General features: G+C 42.1%; 1 protein-coding gene across 1 annotated transcript in view; it reads right to left on the minus strand.

Moving 5' to 3' along the window:
- LOC147023252 (protein CBFA2T1-like) overlaps positions 1-16,111 on the minus strand; it is a 251,142-nt gene extending 235,031 nt beyond the window's left edge. The window contains exons 1-2 of the mRNA XM_085888482.1: positions 15,887-16,111; positions 15,078-15,131 (exon numbers count right to left, since the gene is read on the minus strand). The gene's annotated coding sequence lies outside the window, so the exon portion shown is untranslated. The remainder of the gene's footprint in view (positions 1-15,077; positions 15,132-15,886) is intronic.
- Between the last annotated feature and the right edge of the window lie 2,051 nt (positions 16,112-18,162).

Raw genomic sequence — 18,162 nt, forward strand, 5'->3', positions numbered from 1 at the left:
ATGTGGGTGGGTCTTTCTACATATGTTTGTATACATATATATATATATATATATATATATATATATATATATATATATATATATATATATATATATATATATACACTAGTAGTAATGCCCGGCGTTGCTCGGGCTAGCAATAAAGCCTGGCGTTGCCCGGGCTTTCTTGCAAATTTCCTGAATAGCTGTTAGCCGTTGGCGGTTAGGGGTTAGTGGTTACGGTTAGGGTTGCAGTTAGGGTTAGCGGTTAGGGTTAGGGTTAGCGGTTAGGGTTAGGGTTAGTGTTAGGGTAGCTAACCCTAACCCTAACCCTAACACTAACCCAAACCCTAACCCTAACAGCTTGGCGTAGCGGAGGTAAACAGCGCCCGGGGCAAAGTGGAAATTTGCGTCCCCCGTACGCCTTAAACTTGAGTGGATTTGAATGGAAAATCCCATAAGGGATATCGATTTATCGATTTTTTTTTCGAATATCGGAAGTGATATGGAAAAAATTTATAGCCAATGACCTAAGTTGGACCAAAAGCCATAATCGTACCGAATTTGAATGGAATCCGTTGGAGTTTGTGAAAATGCATCAAAATGAATTTTGAGGGGCCTCTTAAGGAAGACAATAATATCATTAGTATATGTGCCAAATCTTGTTTCATTTCACGCAGTAACAAAAATCTGATGGTGGAACAAAGAAAGGGGCGTGCCAATATATATATATATATATATATATATATATATATATATATATATATATATATATATATATATATATATATATATATATATATATATATATATATATATATATATATATATATATATATATATATATATATATATATGTTTTTTTTCCAACGTGTGTTTTTTACATGGTGGATAGAGGACACCGATCCTATCAACAGAAATAGGGGACCAAGCAGAAACACAATTCTTTGACTTCACAGTCGATTCGAAGAGTAAAGTACTGTGCTTGAACCGAAGAGGGTACAGAAAACCATTGGTAAACACTGTTTAATACCCTGAATCCCTCAAAATTGCAATGCAATGCAATCCTGGCAAATCAACAAAAATGGCAAAAACGGGGGAAATAAAAATCTGCCTTTGGGGATTTCCAGAACATCCATTCAGTGAGTGTTGAAACTATCCTCCAAGGGCTAGTTTTCTTTTTGTGTGTAACAAGATCTTGCTTTATATACATCATGTGTTTTCGATCCCAGTTGTAAAAGTGTCATCATTTTAAGGGGTCACCCTGTACTATATGTTTTTTAAAGGTTTGTCTATAAATGGACACATTCTTGAACATTGTCTTTTCAAATATTTATCTTTTAAAACCAAGATTCTACAATATTAGCTATTTATTTATTTAAATGAAAGAAACCACAAATGGAGAGTGGCTTACTACATAGAGAGAACACCTGATCAAAATGTCTTGAAACTAAAGATTAACTTCTTACCTCCAAAAATTATGGAAAAGGACAAGACAGAAACAAAGGAGTATGATCTTCTTCTTGCGTATGGCAGCTTAGCTGCCAGGGTAGCTATCATTTGTTGGAAGCGTGATGTGTCGCTCATGCAGTGCCCCTCTGCCAGTACACACTGGTACTCATTTTGCTGACCTCAGAAGGATGACAGGCTGAGTCAACCCCCTGGTGTATTAATTCAGCAGGCAACGGGGCTTGAACTCAGGACCTGAGAATCCCAAGCCACCACCCTAACCACTAAGCCAACACCAGGCTCAGGAGTATGATGAACCATGAAGAATCTGCCAATTTATCTCGCATGGCCAATCCAATCACCAAATTATTTTCAAGATGGTGCATCTCCTTTCACTGCAGGGACTGTTGTCTATGCCCTGCAGTCGATTGAACAGTGACAATATTTTCTTCAACTGAGTCATTCACACACCCTTGAGCTCATTCCAATTTCATCCGCGGGCTCTCTTCGCTGTATTGGGAAGTCATTGAGCTACTCAAAACCTGAGTTCATTCTTAAAGCTCTCAATATCCTCCAATTGTTCAAGCAGTGAAAGAAGCTTTCTTCATTTTGAGAACATCAATGGCAAGTGCACCGAGCCATTCACTGCTGAGCCGCTCGACACAGTTATGAACTTGACCTAAATGGAACCCCTTTAATTGCAGGAAAATTAATAAAAAAGTAACATAAGGAGCTATTATAAATTTGCAGCAATTTATCCAGCAGTATAAATCTATAGATGGGAACAAACCTTTTCCTTAGTGCTGAAACCAAAGCAGTAAGACCTCTTCAAGCTCAATATATCTGCCAAGATGAATAGAACATTTTTTCATTGTTATGTATGCTGGAAGTACAATTGTTGAGGATGTCGCATGGTGAATGGTAATATGCACATGATTTTACTCCTGCGAGCACAATCACTTTGAATAGCAGGCAGGATAGCCTAGAGGTATGCACACTCACCCCTGAGTTGCCTAACCTGGGTTAAAATCTCTGCCAAGCTACAAACTGTCATCCTTACGTTTCACATGCAAGGCCAGGTATCAAGGTATGAGCCTTCCCTTGGATGCACGTTAAACTGCGCATCCCGTCTGACGGTGGACCTCAAAGATCCCACGACGTCCTTCCCGAAGTGGAGGCGAGATTTACCGGCACCCTGACCAAATTACAAATTCCTGCTCAAGGGACACTGCATCAGCGGGACAGCCATGTTTCCATACAAACTCACAGCCACGCGCTGCACACAATGGGGTTGGTTTGGATTGGAATGGATTTGACTGAAGGAATTCAAATGAAAACCTTGAGTCACCTGCAGACCTGTGCTAGGCTGAGATATCGTGGGGGGCTAATCTGACTCATCTTTTCGAATTGTTTTGAATGAAAAGCTTGGAGCATTGTGTGCAAGTACTCCATCCGAATTCCATAATCCTGTCAACCATGTGCATACCAAAGCTGTGCATCAGAAGTGATGCGTCCAATGCTCTGAATTTGTAATGGAATCCTGTGCTGACACATTCGCAAGGTAGTTAGATAGTTTTGAGTGACATAACTAGAGCGAGTAGTTTAACGAACCGAAACATTGGGTGGTTTCAGGCAGAGGTAAGCAAGCAAGGTGATGGTTATGACGCTTTGATAATGGAGACAAAGCAAAGGCGATGCAAGTGAGAAACACCGATATCAAACACACTCCCGAAGTAGCATCAACAAGGAGATGGACAACAGGACTGGGGGAGGGGCAGGAGGCTCTTTTGGAGAAACAAGCTCGAATGAGCTAAGATCCTCGTCCTCTTAATGATGACGTCATAAAAACGAATATGACGTCATTGTGATGTATCAGGTTTGCAATAAATTATCTGTGCTAATGCCCGGCTTGATTCCCGCAAAAACAAAATTCAAACAGCTTGCCTCGTTTCGGAGATAATGGAATAGGCGATTTCCATTAGCGGCGATATTATAGTGTCAACTTTTTTTCTTGGAAGAATTTCCAAAATCGGAGATGGTTACTGCTTGCGCGTGGTCTTTCTGCATATACATTGCAAGTTTCACGAAGATCCGATGAAAACTCTGGGTTGTGAAACAAAAAATGTCAAAAAAATAGGAATGACGTCATTAAAAATTGATATGACGTCACAGCGATGTATCATATGTGCGGCAATTCATCTCTGCTAATGCCTGTTCGATTCCTACAAGCAGAATTCGAAAGCTTGCCGAGTTTCGGAGATAATTTTTTAGGCGATTTCCATTAGCGGAGATATTTTGACGTCATAGCTTTTTTTTCTAGGAGGAATTTTCAAAATCGGAGATGGTTAATGTCTGCGCGGGGTATTTCTACAGATATATGCCAAGTTTCAGGAAGTTTAGATGAAAACTGTCGGCTGTGCAACAAAAAAGTCCACAAGAACAACAACGTGAGTAAGACTTGGAGATCCTCCACGAGGATCTAAAAAATGAAATAAAAAAATACATGAACATACGATTACAATAACAACATGGTGTTTGAAGAACGGATACAATCTTGAACGTCTTTCTTTCTGAATGTTTCTCTTATTTTAATAGAGCAATGACTGACTCATGTACCATACTCCGTGTTTGAAGAGCATTGGTTTAACCAAATCAGGTTTGCCATCCCTCTCCCAGCAGTAGTTAGGGTAGGAATTTATAACTTGTTCATGTCGCTGGCAATAGTTCACCTACTCTTCACGAAGGACACTGTGGGATTTTAACATCCAACAACTAATACCAGCAGATGGAACACCCGTTCAACACCCATCGGAGAGATGGCACACACAATGATGAATCACCCTGCCAGTGACACACCAGGATGACAACTTATAGCTGGTTCAGGATTCGAACCCAGGCTAGACAGATTAGGGATGAGAGGCTTTGAGGTGTGCTTAGATGCCACCCTGTCAGCCCAAAGAGTCAATAATGTAACATAAATAAAGAGGACTGTAATCACCAAAGTGGTTCATATTTAAAACAACAACAATGCTCAGCTCAGGGTAAGCTGGGAAATATATCTGAAACCCGAGGAGAGAGCCACGTTAATTCCAGGTGGTAATGTGGAATTTTAATCGACTGAAGGCAAGGTGATAGTTTGCACAGTATTTTAGAATAGAATGTCTGGAAGAATAAAGGATATTGAATAATTTATTTGCATATTTTTATTTATTTACAGGAGTGAGACTCAAGGGTTAAGGCATAGGAAGATAGAACTGACATTGGGAAAAACGAAGGAATGAACGAACAGGAAAAGAGGACAGGGAGGAGGGGAGGAAACTGGAACCAGCAAGTAAAATGGATGGGTTAGGAAATGTTAATGGGGGTAATAAAGATCATGGGTCAGAATTGGGAATGAGAAGAGATGGTGGTGCACCGTTTGCTTGAAGTCCTGGAGGGAAGAGTGCGACAAAACAGCCTCGAGAAGGTCGTTTCAAAGAGAGAAGAAGTGAGAAATAAAAGAGTTCAGGTTTGCAGTCAGCTTGGATAATTTATGAAGCTGAACCAGGAGGGGTTTACTGGAAGAACCTGTGTATGCTCGAGTTGCTTGGGAGGGTTGTAGGACTGAGAGAGCAGAGGGGGAACTTTGTGGAATAGACGGTAGAAGACAGAGACACACAAGGAAACACAAGGAAATGAGACAGGTGGAGACCATTCAGGCCATCATGCTTGTGCCACATCAACACAACATCAAAATAAGAAAATGTAAAATGTTTTTTAAAATTTATTTTCTTTTAATTAAGTGTTTTTTTGTTGGGGGTTTTTGGTAGTTTTTTTTTGTTTTTATTTCTCCAGGGGAGGGGGCATTGGCTTGGCTAAAAAACTCACATCAACCACACAACTCCCCTTGATAAGACCCCCACCAACAGCACTCCGTACACATACACACAATCACCCATCAATGCTCAAGCTACCGAAAAGTTCTGCCAACATCCCTATACCCCTCCACCGCCATAACTTCCAGGTACCAATCTAATTCCAATTTAAACTTATCTACTGATTCTGCTGCCACTACCTTTCCATGGACACTATTCCATGCATCAACTACTCTCTGAGTAAAAGTCCCCTGCCTTACGACCGTCTTAACTCTCCTCTTTACTCTCAGGCTTTGTCCCCTGGTCATATCACTGTCCACGCCGTTGAATAATTTATCTGCACTTATTTTATCTATACCTTTCATTATCTTAAACATCTTTATCATATCTCCTCGCAACCGCCTCCTTTCTAGTGAATAAAGCCCCGTCTCCTTCAGCCGCTCCTCATAGCTGAGTCTAGCTCGGCCCGGAATCAATCTCGTAACCCTGCACTACCCTCTCGATGGCAACGATGTCCTTTCTGAGTTGTGGTGACCAAAACTGCACACAATATCCTCTTTTGATTTATAAATGATCTCCCTCCGAATACAACCTAAAACTCTATTTGCTTTACCGATAGCTGCCCAGCATTGTGCTTCCATGCTTGCCTCCCATATCTTTTACCACCCCCAGATCCCTTTCCTGTGTGACACGCTCCAGAATTACCCCTTGCATCCTGTAATCTCTATTTTCATTGTTCTTTCCCATCCCCAACACCTTACACTTGCTCAGGTTAAATTGTATCTGGCAATCTTTTTCAGAATCGATGCAAATATCAATACTTTCGTGAATCTGATCACCATCCCCTCTGCTATCCACCTTACCTCCAAGCTTTGTGTCATCTGCAAATTTGGAAAGTTTACTCTTCACCCCATTTGGAGGACATGTTATAATTACCAGATCAGTTCAACTAATGTTGGCAGAGGGACGCCCAGTTCAATGGCCATCGGAGGGATGGCACACACATTGACGTCTCACCCTACCTGCAAGGCACCAGGATGACAATTTATAGCTGTGGCGAGATTCTCACCGAGGCGAGAAGGTTCAGAGGTGAGTGTACATACCTCTAGGTCGTCCTGCCAGCCCTACCTGGAAAACGAATGGAATACTTTATGACATAATATTGAGTAGTCTGCAAAAAATGAAGAGAGGGTTTTCCAGAGCATCATTGACAACATTAATATAGATGAGGAACAATACTGGGTAGAAAACACTGTCTTGGGGTATTCCAGCCTACAATGAGAGAGGAGACGGTTCCAATGATGGCAACAGATTGATTGTGTGAGTGAAGGAAGTCATATCTAGGAATGAAGGAAGCCTTCGATGACACAGACAGAGCTTGGTAAGCAAACCAAGATGCCCCATTGTGTTGAATGTCCCAGGAGATGGTCCTACCCTTGTTTGAGATTGGGGACTTCCAAACATTACTGAGAGAAGAGCAGAAACATATTCAGAGGTTAGTGACTGGGAGGGAATTCCAAACTAATGGCCAGAGATCATATTGTATGAAAACAGGAAATATATGACATCAAAAAAACATGGTGGATTCCACAACTTTCTTGCTTGTAATTGGATTCAAGCTCATGAGCCTATAGTTTGTAGGACGTGTTTTTGCACTTGTTTGTGGATGGGAGTGGTGTTTGCTGACCTCCTTGCAGAGGGAAGGTGGCCAAAGGAGAAGTACACACTGAATTTGGCAATTAGAGGTGGAGCAAGACTGTTAGAGCAGGATTCGAGAACAAGAGCACTGATGGAATCTGGGCCCATTGCCAAAGCAGGGCCAAGGCTAGACAGGACACAGAGTCCAGTAGACAGTGGATATGTCCATGTCGGTGTAAGATGGGGATAAAATGGGATGGGTTTTGTATGTGAGATTTAGAAACAAAGACTGAGTTTAGATATTGTGCCTTATCATCGGCAGAGTCTGCAGTACTGCTTTTGAGGTGAGGGATGGGATGGAGGAGGAACATCACATCAGATCCAGACTTGACCAGGCACCACCATGGATGGCTTGAAGGAAGGAGACTGGTTAGAGAGTTCAGTCTTGAGACTTGGAAGATGATGATTTCTGGCTTGCCTGAGGATGGACACACACTTGTTGCGAGCCTTGTGGAATGAAGGAAAGTTGCCCTCAGTCGGGTTAGCTTTCCAAACTGAGAAAGCATACTGCCTGACTGCATCCACCTCCTCACAGGATTCAGTGTACCAGGGTTTTGAGGATGGAGAGCAAATTCGCAGACGAGATGCGATAAACCGGTACATGAGAAAAAGTAGACTTTAGTGAATATTGCCAGCCAGAATGGACATCAGGTATTGTAGAGATGATGGTCCAATCCTCTTGTGAGAGGACAGATTGAAGCATTCTTGCTTATCTTGTTTTCCTTCTTCTTTCTCACCATATTCATCTTACAACCTCCTCTCTGACACTCATCTTTCTATACTCTCTTCTCTCCTTTACGCTATCCCCTTTATCTGACCGTTTCCTCAATTAATCTCCTTTTGCATTTGGAACATGTAAATTAACCTTTGTGATGATGGCATGTATGCATCTCATGTATGACTCAGACTTAATTGGTGCTGCCCAAGGAAAGACATACTCATCGTGAATAAATGTATATAATAAAAACTTTGAAGCATTTCTTCCAAATAACTGCCAAGAGAACTTAAGGCTGAGTCAGGGTCGTCCACTATGAGCATAAAAACGCCTTGCTGCAAGATTTATACAGCAACTTCTATGGCTTTAGGGATCCATCATGCTGCCCTTTATGTAGATCATTGTGTGTATATCACAGCAACATCACATTGTATTCATCACATTCTAATCCAAAACACGCACTCGTATAAAGTGGTCAAATACATGTGAAGCAAGTAAAAATGACACTGACCCTCCTTACTTCTTCTCTGCATCATCCTCCCTTCAACCTGTCTTCTCACTGGAGCAAGCCCTTACCTTAACACATTGATTTTAGAGGAAAAAAAATTATGCCTTGAAATATAAATTACAAGTTGGGTCACCTGATCAAGGTTCGGTTATTTAGACTTAAGAAAAACATCAAAATTCTTTCTCGGTAAGATTGAGACATAAGTAAGCAGAGTTATAAATATGTGGACACATTGGAAAGGAGGGTAACCCATTTGGAGGAAGAAACACCCAGACAACAAAAAACAAAACAAAAAAACATCTGACCCCAGAAATGGCCCTTTTACACCTGAAGCAAAACTAAACTCGTAAGTGAAACACAGCAATGATCGGCCCAATGTTGTCCTCGTTTCCTTGTTTAGTTAAGGTCATACAGTTTTGTGCGACCACACATTAGACTCGGTGTAGGCCCGTGCAATCTATGGATCCTTCATATATTCATTTGTATTCTTTGGGAGGAAAACAAATAATTGAATGCAATATGTTTGATTTCCAACAGATCATCGACCTTCAAATGCACATGCGCAGTGCAACCTCCACTCCGCTCTTGGCCAAGGGAGCCACTGCCCGAGCCAATGAGATGAGGGGCGGGCACACGTCACATGACACATGATGCTTGCTAATCAAAAATGCTGTTATGTCATGTTTCTTTACCAATTTGATGAAGAATTGAAATTTATGTTTTTATAAGATCCTTTGAATTAAGAATATGAAGTTTAAGAAATGAGGGAAAGTTTTTAAAGGTGAGCGAAAAACTGACCTTCATGTGAAAGTAATAATGCGCAGGACAGCAAATTTCAGGGAAATTGGCTGCAGAGGTTTGTAAATGTATTAGGAGCAAAGAATAAACAAACGAACCAACTTTTTACAGGTGTATATATATATATATATATATATATATATATATATATATATATATATATATTTTTTTTTTTTTTAAGGAATGACCTCTCCTTTACATTGTGAAACAACTTGCACACCTGCCCAAAATGAAGGTAACCTCATACTTTATTATTTTTTTCTCAGAACATCGGTAATTATTGTAGAGCTGTCAATTGCAAAACTACTTTTTTTGCTCACTCACAAAAACCTCAAGGCAAACAAGAGCGGCACTCAGTAGAGCGCATACCTCCGCCAAGTTGAACAGTTTACATTTTGTATCCCACTGATAGGCCAGATGTGCAACCAAAATCTAATCGGCTTGTTCTTGTCACCTACCTAACTCATCCACCTAGTTTTGTCATAATTCGCCTCGTTATAATAAAGTATCAGCTACGCCTCGTCATAATTCGCATAACCCAGTTTTGTCATAATTTTGGTCCTTTCTCTCAATGGTGAAGAGTCATTTAATAATTCTCAGCTCCGGATCCGCATCCGGATCTTCACCAAAATCAAATCAGTTCGTCCTTGTCAAACACCCAACGTGTCAACACGAAATTTCATCCGAATCCGTGCATAACTTTTTGAGATATCCTGCTCAAAGACAAACAAACAGACAGACAGGGGTGAAAACATAATCTCCATCCACTTTCAGTGAGAGTTAATTACCTGTAGATAGATGACTATGACGAAGAATGAATAACATTTAAGAATAAGAGCTAATAATTTAACCTGGTGTGCAAGTACATATTGAGTTGGTAGTGTAGCTCAGAGGAAGTATACTCAACCTTGAGCTATCCAGTCTGAGTTTGATTCCTGACCCAAATGGTTCTGTTGTTCTGATGTGTCCCAGGTAGGGCACTGCATGAATAAGCATTCATTTTGGCACCATCTTTCCTGTGTGTTTGGATATCAAAGACATGTAATCAAGTACCTTTCAAAAGAGAGTGTGCCACTGTGAGATCGTACTGTGGCTGAATTATAAATCAGTGCCCTGTGTTTGAGCTGGTTTCGCAGCACTCCGTGATAGAGAAACTCGGTGCGACTTGCCAATGGTAAAAGTATCAGCCGGCTCTCATGTGCAGCCTGTGGCTGCTGGTTGCATCATTTCCTGGGGGCACAACTGTGCTAATAATGCAGTGCCCTCTATTTCCAGTACACTAGTACTCATTTCACAAACCTCAGAAGGATGACAGGCTGAGTCAAACCCACCTGGTTTTAATTCAACAGTAAACAGGGTCTCAAACTCAACACCCAAAGATCTTAAGTTAGCCACCTTAACTGTCAAGGCAACACCAGGCTTGATAAAGTATCAGCGACATAAATGCTTATTACTGGTTGGGGGCACAAGGGTTTTTTTAAATATATATATAAATGCAAGCAGATGAGACAGCCAGCTTAACATCTTTTTCTGAGGGATTGCTAATGATAACCTAAATAAATCGGTCTCTATCTGTTCTTTCATTGTTATAATCACTGGGTGCCACAAAGCAGGAACCATGGTTCAGTGGGCCAGTGGGGCTTTTCTCTCCCGGTGTTCCACAGCAAGGGTTTTGAACTTGGACAAGGTACCGGCACACATTGGCCTGCACTTTCAAAATGCACCTTTAGATCTTTTAAATCCATACATAAATGCTTTACTCGAGAAAGCATGTAATACAAATCATAACTTAATTTTTTTTAATCTTTATGCCAGTAAGAAATAATCAAAAAAAAATCAGAATCAGTTACAAAATAAATAAATAAATAACTTCCACTCAATCTTTTATTCATTACAGACATCGGGCAGAGAACGGGTCAAAAAAACCCCAAAAAATACAAAGCATACTTCTCACATGCATGAATAATGTAAAGGCAATGCGGGATAATAAGGGGCTGCTTTTAGCATGAGCCTGGAACTGTTTGGGTCTCCGCCCATCCGGGAACATGAGCGAGGCATCAGTTATCTCGTAAAAGCACCATTCACACTCCAATGCACGCACCAGCATCCATCAGTACATCGACATCACGTGCCATTGGTGCCATGCATATAATTAGGCTTGCCAAGGACTCAGCCCGCCGGATGAATGTCACGTTTTCCTCATTGCGCGATTACTACAAAAATAATCATATAATGCTGCTGAACAACATATATAGTGTTTCATCTGACTGAAAGCCATAGTGATTGCTGATGGGATAAATAATATGCAAAATAAATTTTTGGGAACTTTTGCAAAAAAAAAATACATGAAAACTTATCATGACATCTGATGAGATTCTCATCACAGCTCCATCAGACCTAACAAGAAACCAAAAGGGCTTTATTTTTGTTCTTCACATGATATACATTACATACAGGCCTATAAAGAACGATGCGAAAGCCATTTTCTACATGCTGCTGAAAATTTATCAGAAATTTGGATCATCAAATGTATTCTATGATTGACGATCATGTTATTCCATGGGACCAAATTCCCTTTTGTGTGGTGGTTTGTGCTCCACTGCTGAACATAACTCTTTCCGCTCATGGTGCAGGGCACAGGCGGTAAAGGCGGCGATCAAGGTAAGGCGAGCAGATGGTGAGAAGGACGATTGGTGGCCTTTCCCCGTTAATCATCTGGCCCTTCATTTCCAGCCCTTGGATTCAGGCGACGGGACAGGCTTGCACCGCACGTGTGCAAAGCTGTTGCACGTAAATCCTGGCGCTTAAAGCATGAATCTATCGCTGGCCGCCCCACCGAGCTTGTTTGCAATAATTCCATCCTCGGCTCATCTAGTCGTGCGTCCCGGCGCTCAGCATTGGCTTCGGACCAGATTTGTGTTGGCACCGCTGCTTGCCAAGCCATTTTGCCAGAAATATGGCTTGCAGACTTTCGTCTTCTCCCCCCCCCCCTTCCCACCTCCCATTCGCCAAACATGTCTTTTTTGGCCAAGTGTAAAAAAAAAATTAAAAAAATTCCTATCATGTGGCATTGAGCGAATGCAAAAATTTCACATTTAAAGGCTTTGGACAATTTCCATTTTGTAACTGATGGCGAAAACATATTCCGACTACATCGCTTACCTAAAATGGTGTAACAAGCTTCGCCGCAGAATGCGAGCCGCAAGTGCAATAGATTGGAAAAGGGAATGATGGCGTCGTCAAAATATTGTTCATTTATTGTGTTTTACTGCAATGATAGTTTTCATTTGTTTCTCAAATTATTTAAAATATGCTAAAACCGAATTGTATTATTGCCTGGAAGAAATGAAGAAATTTCTTGTCCAACCCAATTTGTGATGTCACAAGTCAAATACTCACGGCCACAATCAACACAGTAAAATTGATCGGGTTTGGAAGGGTTATAAATATGATCATCACGTCCATCACTTCCTGTAAAGATACTGGGAGCCAAGGTTAAAAATATAGATATGCTGTTTACCGATGTAAGTACGGTACTGTATATAAAAAGTTAAGTCCTGGTAATGTTGTAAACGTTTATTTTAACCAAAGAGCCCCGAGCGGTAATGGTGGTGGGGGGAGGGAGGGCACAAGCAAGCCGTGACTGAGTTCAGCAATGGCACAGAGTCCAGGCGAGTTACTGTGCCAATGGGTGCCAATGCCGACGGTGCCAGCGTGCGGAACGGCTGAAGACCAGATGGTGGTGAGAAAATAAATAAAAAAATGAATTAAAAAAAACAACAAATTGGACGTGTGACTGACAGAGCGTGACATCGGGATAGACAGATCATGCGAGACGCCAGGACCAACCAGCTGCCACTCAATATGGGATGTGACAACCTCGCTTACCATTAAACCGAAGAAGTCAAACAATTCACCAGAATAGTACGCCATAGGTACAAAGGACACAAATCCATTTCCGATTATACCCGACGGCTTGAGCTTCCGTTGCGACTGTCATTCAAAGAGAAACCAAAGACAAAGACAAAGTCCAGTAATTGCATGCGGACAAAAATGACATCACGCAAACCATAATGGCTTTGTTTCCAGCGAGGAGCCATTTTCATAGCAGCATCCATACAATGAATTCTCAACCTCGCCCCCCCCCCCCCAAAGTCGAGAAATGTCAGCGCAATTGACTTTTGCTCTCACGTTCCCCGAATCACCATGGAACATATGTTTGGCTGGGCTGCTGGCGTGGCGTGTTGTGTTAATCAGCAAGAAAAGAGCAGACCGTCATGTGATATCACCCAGTCAAAACAGCTCATTAAGAAGGCCGACGAGATTGGTTTGCTGCATATGCTGCAGCCTTGAGAAAAATACCATTAATTCTGTTCACTTTCAGGAAATAACAAATGGATCCAGGACGTGTTAAAAACATCAAAATATCACTGGCGGAAAAAAAATATTCCAATTAATAAAACTTGTGAATAAAGGAAGAGCTTTTGGAAATGATCTTTTCGTTCAAAAACAAACAAATAAACAAAAAAAAAGGACAATTTCGTGGAATTCAGACGAAGGACAAGTATTCCAGAGCCTGCAAGTCAAAAAGGACTTATAAAAGCCATGTTGATTGGCTAATGGAACAAGAAAGCAAGACGTGCTTTGAAAGAAACATTTCTTTTTGTCCTTCTCCCCGAACTGAGCACAAAGGGACAATTGGCAATAAAAAAATCAACATCGATAGCGATTCGCCGTTGGCATGTACCAGGAACATACAAACATGAGTATCGCACAGAGTGAACAAATGCACAGAAAATGCATCTCGAAAACAGAACATGTTCCAATTTAGGGTGGATCCGACAAAATTGCACAAAACATTAATTTGCGAGCAAAATGTAAGGACGGTGAAAATTACAGTTAAAGTGATTTTGTCAATGATTAGAGTTGAGGAGCAATCAATTAATTCAAGGAAAATTAACTCGGAGTTTACAAAAGTGCACAAGAAATGGCTCAAAACTGAGTCAGTAGCTGATGGCAAGTAAGACCTTGGAAAATAAGTTTGAACAAGCTGAGGGAAAGGGGGTCAGTAAATGGTCACCTGGGGGTAGGGGGAATTGGTTGGCGTTGTTATGTGGGTGTGTTGTAGAGAAATGTTGGGGGGGGGGGGTAGGGGCTTTAAAAATATTATATATATATATATATATATATATATATATATATATACATATATATATATATATATATATATATATATATATATATATATATATATATATATATATATATATATACATATATATATATATATATATATATATATATATGGTGTTGGTTATCTCCATATGCAGCAGAAGGTAGAGTAGAGCCCTCCCAGGTCTCAAAGTATCTGTGTGTGTGTGGGTGTGTGTGTGTGTGTGTGTGTAAGAGGTTTTCAATGTGTCAATACATATTGATCAGCAAAAGGAAGCCACAGAATTGCCGACCGACACACTATTCTGTTTATGTTCTCAGGGGAGCTCATACATTTCCCTCTTTGATTAAGGGATAGAAATTCAATCTTGCAAAACAAATCATCACAAAATTAAAAGCTACACTCCAGGATAATGAGTCGTTCAGAGTGTAACAGCGCAAAGGAATGAAAATTATCCAGACAGTGTGCAGAGTGCTGAACTGGACAAGTTGTCATCCACAGATCCTCTGCCTCTCTGCTCTCTCTCTCTCTCTCTCTCTTGCTCGCTCACAAGGCAGCACTCAAAGCAAGGCACTCACTCCATTAAAAAAAAAACGGACCACTTAGGAGAAGAATGGAAATTGATTGAACCAGCCATTAAAGCAAGCTTTCAGTTGAATAAAGCATTGCCATTTTGTTCGCATGCCATGAGATTGGGGTGCTTTCCATCTCTAAACGATGTGGCGCAATTTTGAATCCTCGAGATACATCCGCACTTTTCCTCTCCAAGGCCGCGCGGTCTGTAATTTTTATAGCAATATCGAGAGGAATAACAAGAAGGAACATTTGGAAACGTCGAATTATTCTCCACGTGCCATACTCAAATAAATATTTTAGATAAATAGATAGATGAATATCACTTACCGTCTTTGGTGAGGTCTTTGGTGAGTGGTCCTTGGTTTAGAACTGCTTGGAGACCTGGAATCATGCGCACAACAAGCATGGCATGAGGTCACAAAAGATTGTCTGGATTTGGATCCAGACTTGAAATCGGACGGCAACTTCAATCGGCACCTTTCATCAAAATTTCAATATATTCCTGATACATACAAGGGAATTTATCATAAACTCATCACTCCCGAAGAGCGGTCTTGGTTCTTAATAAAAATGTATTGGCTGTTTAAAAATTCAGCATCAATATAACTGTGCTGAAATTGAACGCGTAGCCAAAGGAGTTCCAATGGAATCGTGAGCTAATTTGGACAAACAAAAAAAAATTAATGCACAATCAAGGACTCTTCTGCTTTTTGCTGCTGCTGCTGCTGGTGGTGGTACTGCTGCTGCTGCTGCTGCTGCTGAAGATGACGATGATGATGATGCGGATGCTGCTACTGATGCTGCTGCTGCTGCTGCTGCTGCTGCAAGGGGCACCTGTTTTCTCAAAATATCCAGTACTCGACACATTATGCAGGAGGCACATCAAATCATTAAACCTCACGGACACTCTCCGCACAAGCGAGATCACCGAAAGCAAACCAACGCAAGCAGTGGACCATTCGAACGACGACCAAGACCATGGGAGGGACAAGACCATTTTCGAGCTTTGCATCATATCGGGCAGACCAAGGCAGGGAAAAATGAAATAAATAACAGGAATAAATAAATTATTCAAACAAACAAATAAACAAACAAACAAACACTACGACTACTGTCATCATTGCTATTTTACTCACAAAATTAAAGCATGGAACACTCCTGGCGTCAGATGCGCAGCACCGCTCGCCGGCCTTGCGTGCACACAGATCCCCGCACCCGCACCCGTGCCGCGTGCAGGATGTGCAGCTGGGTCGCGCTTCTGACTTGTGTTGCGAACACAGCTCATCACGCCAGGCTTTTTGCACTGCGCGAATTCCGCCTTCGTTAATTGGCACCGTGCGGGAGGCGGGAGACGGGGAGGGGGCTGTGGCTGAGAGCAAGAAATATCGGCGGGGAATGAATAGTGCAGCAAGGGAGGCAGAGATGGGAGAGGGGGAGAGGGAGAGAGAGAGCGAGGGTTGGGGTGAGGGGGGATTGTGAAGTGGGACTTTTTTTTTGAGGGATGTGATGGGAAGGGGAGGCGTTGTTTATGCGAATTGCGAGGGGAGCAAAGAGGATACAGCACGTGGGGCGTTAATTTAGCCTCTTGCGGAAGCGAAGCACAAACCACACCATGGGTTTTGGGTGATTTCCATTGGGACTGTGAGCTGACAAAAAAGATGCTGGAAAACACCTGCAGAGGTGTGTCACAAGGCAAAGCTGAGCTCGGCCTTGAAAGAAAAACGAGGGCAATTACACCCAAATAAGTGAATGCGGTGATATATGGGCCACTGGTAATACACAACTGCCATTCTGTCATGTTTTGCGTCTGTGCGTGACCTGTTTGTTAGTCTCATGGATGTAAGTAACCCTGTGCATTGAGTTTGAGAGATCTTGATGTTTAAAGTGCGGGTGTGGGCTTGCAGACTGAGTAACTCTGTTTTTAAGGCCTTGTTTAAGGCCTCTGTTGAGGCCTTGTTTATGCTCATATCAACCCTCATTAATCTTATAACATTGGCTATGATAAAAGAAAGACCAACAATGAAAGGAAAAGAACATGAATGAAATGGACTCCGTAATGTTTGCATCCAAGAAAAAAAGGGTCACCACTGCATCAGCCCAAATGTTGGTCAACTGTCAGTTTATTGCTGACATAATTGCAAACATTGCTGACAACTTCTGACCAGGGGTCGGCTCCTCTTCTTTCCCATCTCCGCATGCGGCAAATATCAGCAACTCTTTAAACAAAACAAATAAGATGGGGGAGATGGCACACCTCATCAGAATCCCCACCTCTGACCTCTGCCAGTCTGTTGTATGTGTCGCAATCCACATCCAAAACTGATCACAGGAAAATGCTTCAATATTCCAGACCACACACACAAACACACACACACACACACACACACACACACACACACACACACACACACACACACACACACACACACACACACACACTCCCACACAAAAATAATGCCATGGTATATCTGATTAAGGCATGTGGCACTGGCTCATACGCATTCCCAAAATCCAGCCATGCCACCGCAACGTCTTTTTTTATTATTTATTTTTAGTATACATTGATGAGGTTTGTATGACAGCAAACACACAACGCACAACAAGGGGGGCAGGAGGCAAGAGGGGCAGGAGGCAAGAGGGTCAGGAGACAAGAGGAGTGGGAGAGGGAAGGACAAAACAGTGGGGAACAGAGACATTAGGAGATCTGTGGAAGGGAGAGGGGAACACGGGGAATACAAGATGGACATTACAGGGACTTTCAGGACCTCACACGAAGGGAACTTTCGGGAAGGAAGGCAGAGAATTTGAAGGAGGTAGGTTTGGGGTGGATTAACGGGGGTAAAAAAGATCATTGTTTTGGATGGGGAAAGATAAGAGGTGGTGGTAAACTGCTGTTTTGAAGACCTGGAGGGTAGAGTGGGATTGAAGTGAGTGTGGGAGTTTATTCCAAAGGTGGGAAAAAAAGAGGAATGAAAGAGTGAAGGTGAGCAGTGATTCGTGATTTTGGTAGTTTTACCAGAAGGGGGTAGTTGGCAGACCTTGAGTGCCCTGCGGAAATATGGAGGGAGGGGACATATTGCAGACAGAGCAGGGGTAGGGGGGGAGACAGGCGAGGAGACGGAAGAAAACAGAAAGACCACCGACCTGCGTGTGGTGAGAGAGTGAGAGGCCCAAAGACAGCCTCATTGCGGGAGATACCAATGTTCCTAAATGCCTTGGTTTCCACAGCGTGAAGCCGAGAAAGGTAGGAGGCAGGAGCACCAGCCTAGAGGGGAGAGAAGTACTGCATCAGGCTGCGGACGAAAGCTTTGTATGTGATCAGGAGCTCAGGTGGGCCGAGAAAGGACTTTGCCCGACTGAGGATGCCCAGTCGGCGACTGGCTTTGGAGGCCTTTCCTTTTCCTCTTCGCCT

Source organism: Eptatretus burgeri, chromosome 7, assembly GCF_056783735.1.
Source record: "Eptatretus burgeri isolate ZD-2024b chromosome 7, Ebu_testis_v1, whole genome shotgun sequence".
Taxonomy (NCBI): Eukaryota; Metazoa; Chordata; class Myxini; order Myxiniformes; family Myxinidae; genus Eptatretus; species Eptatretus burgeri.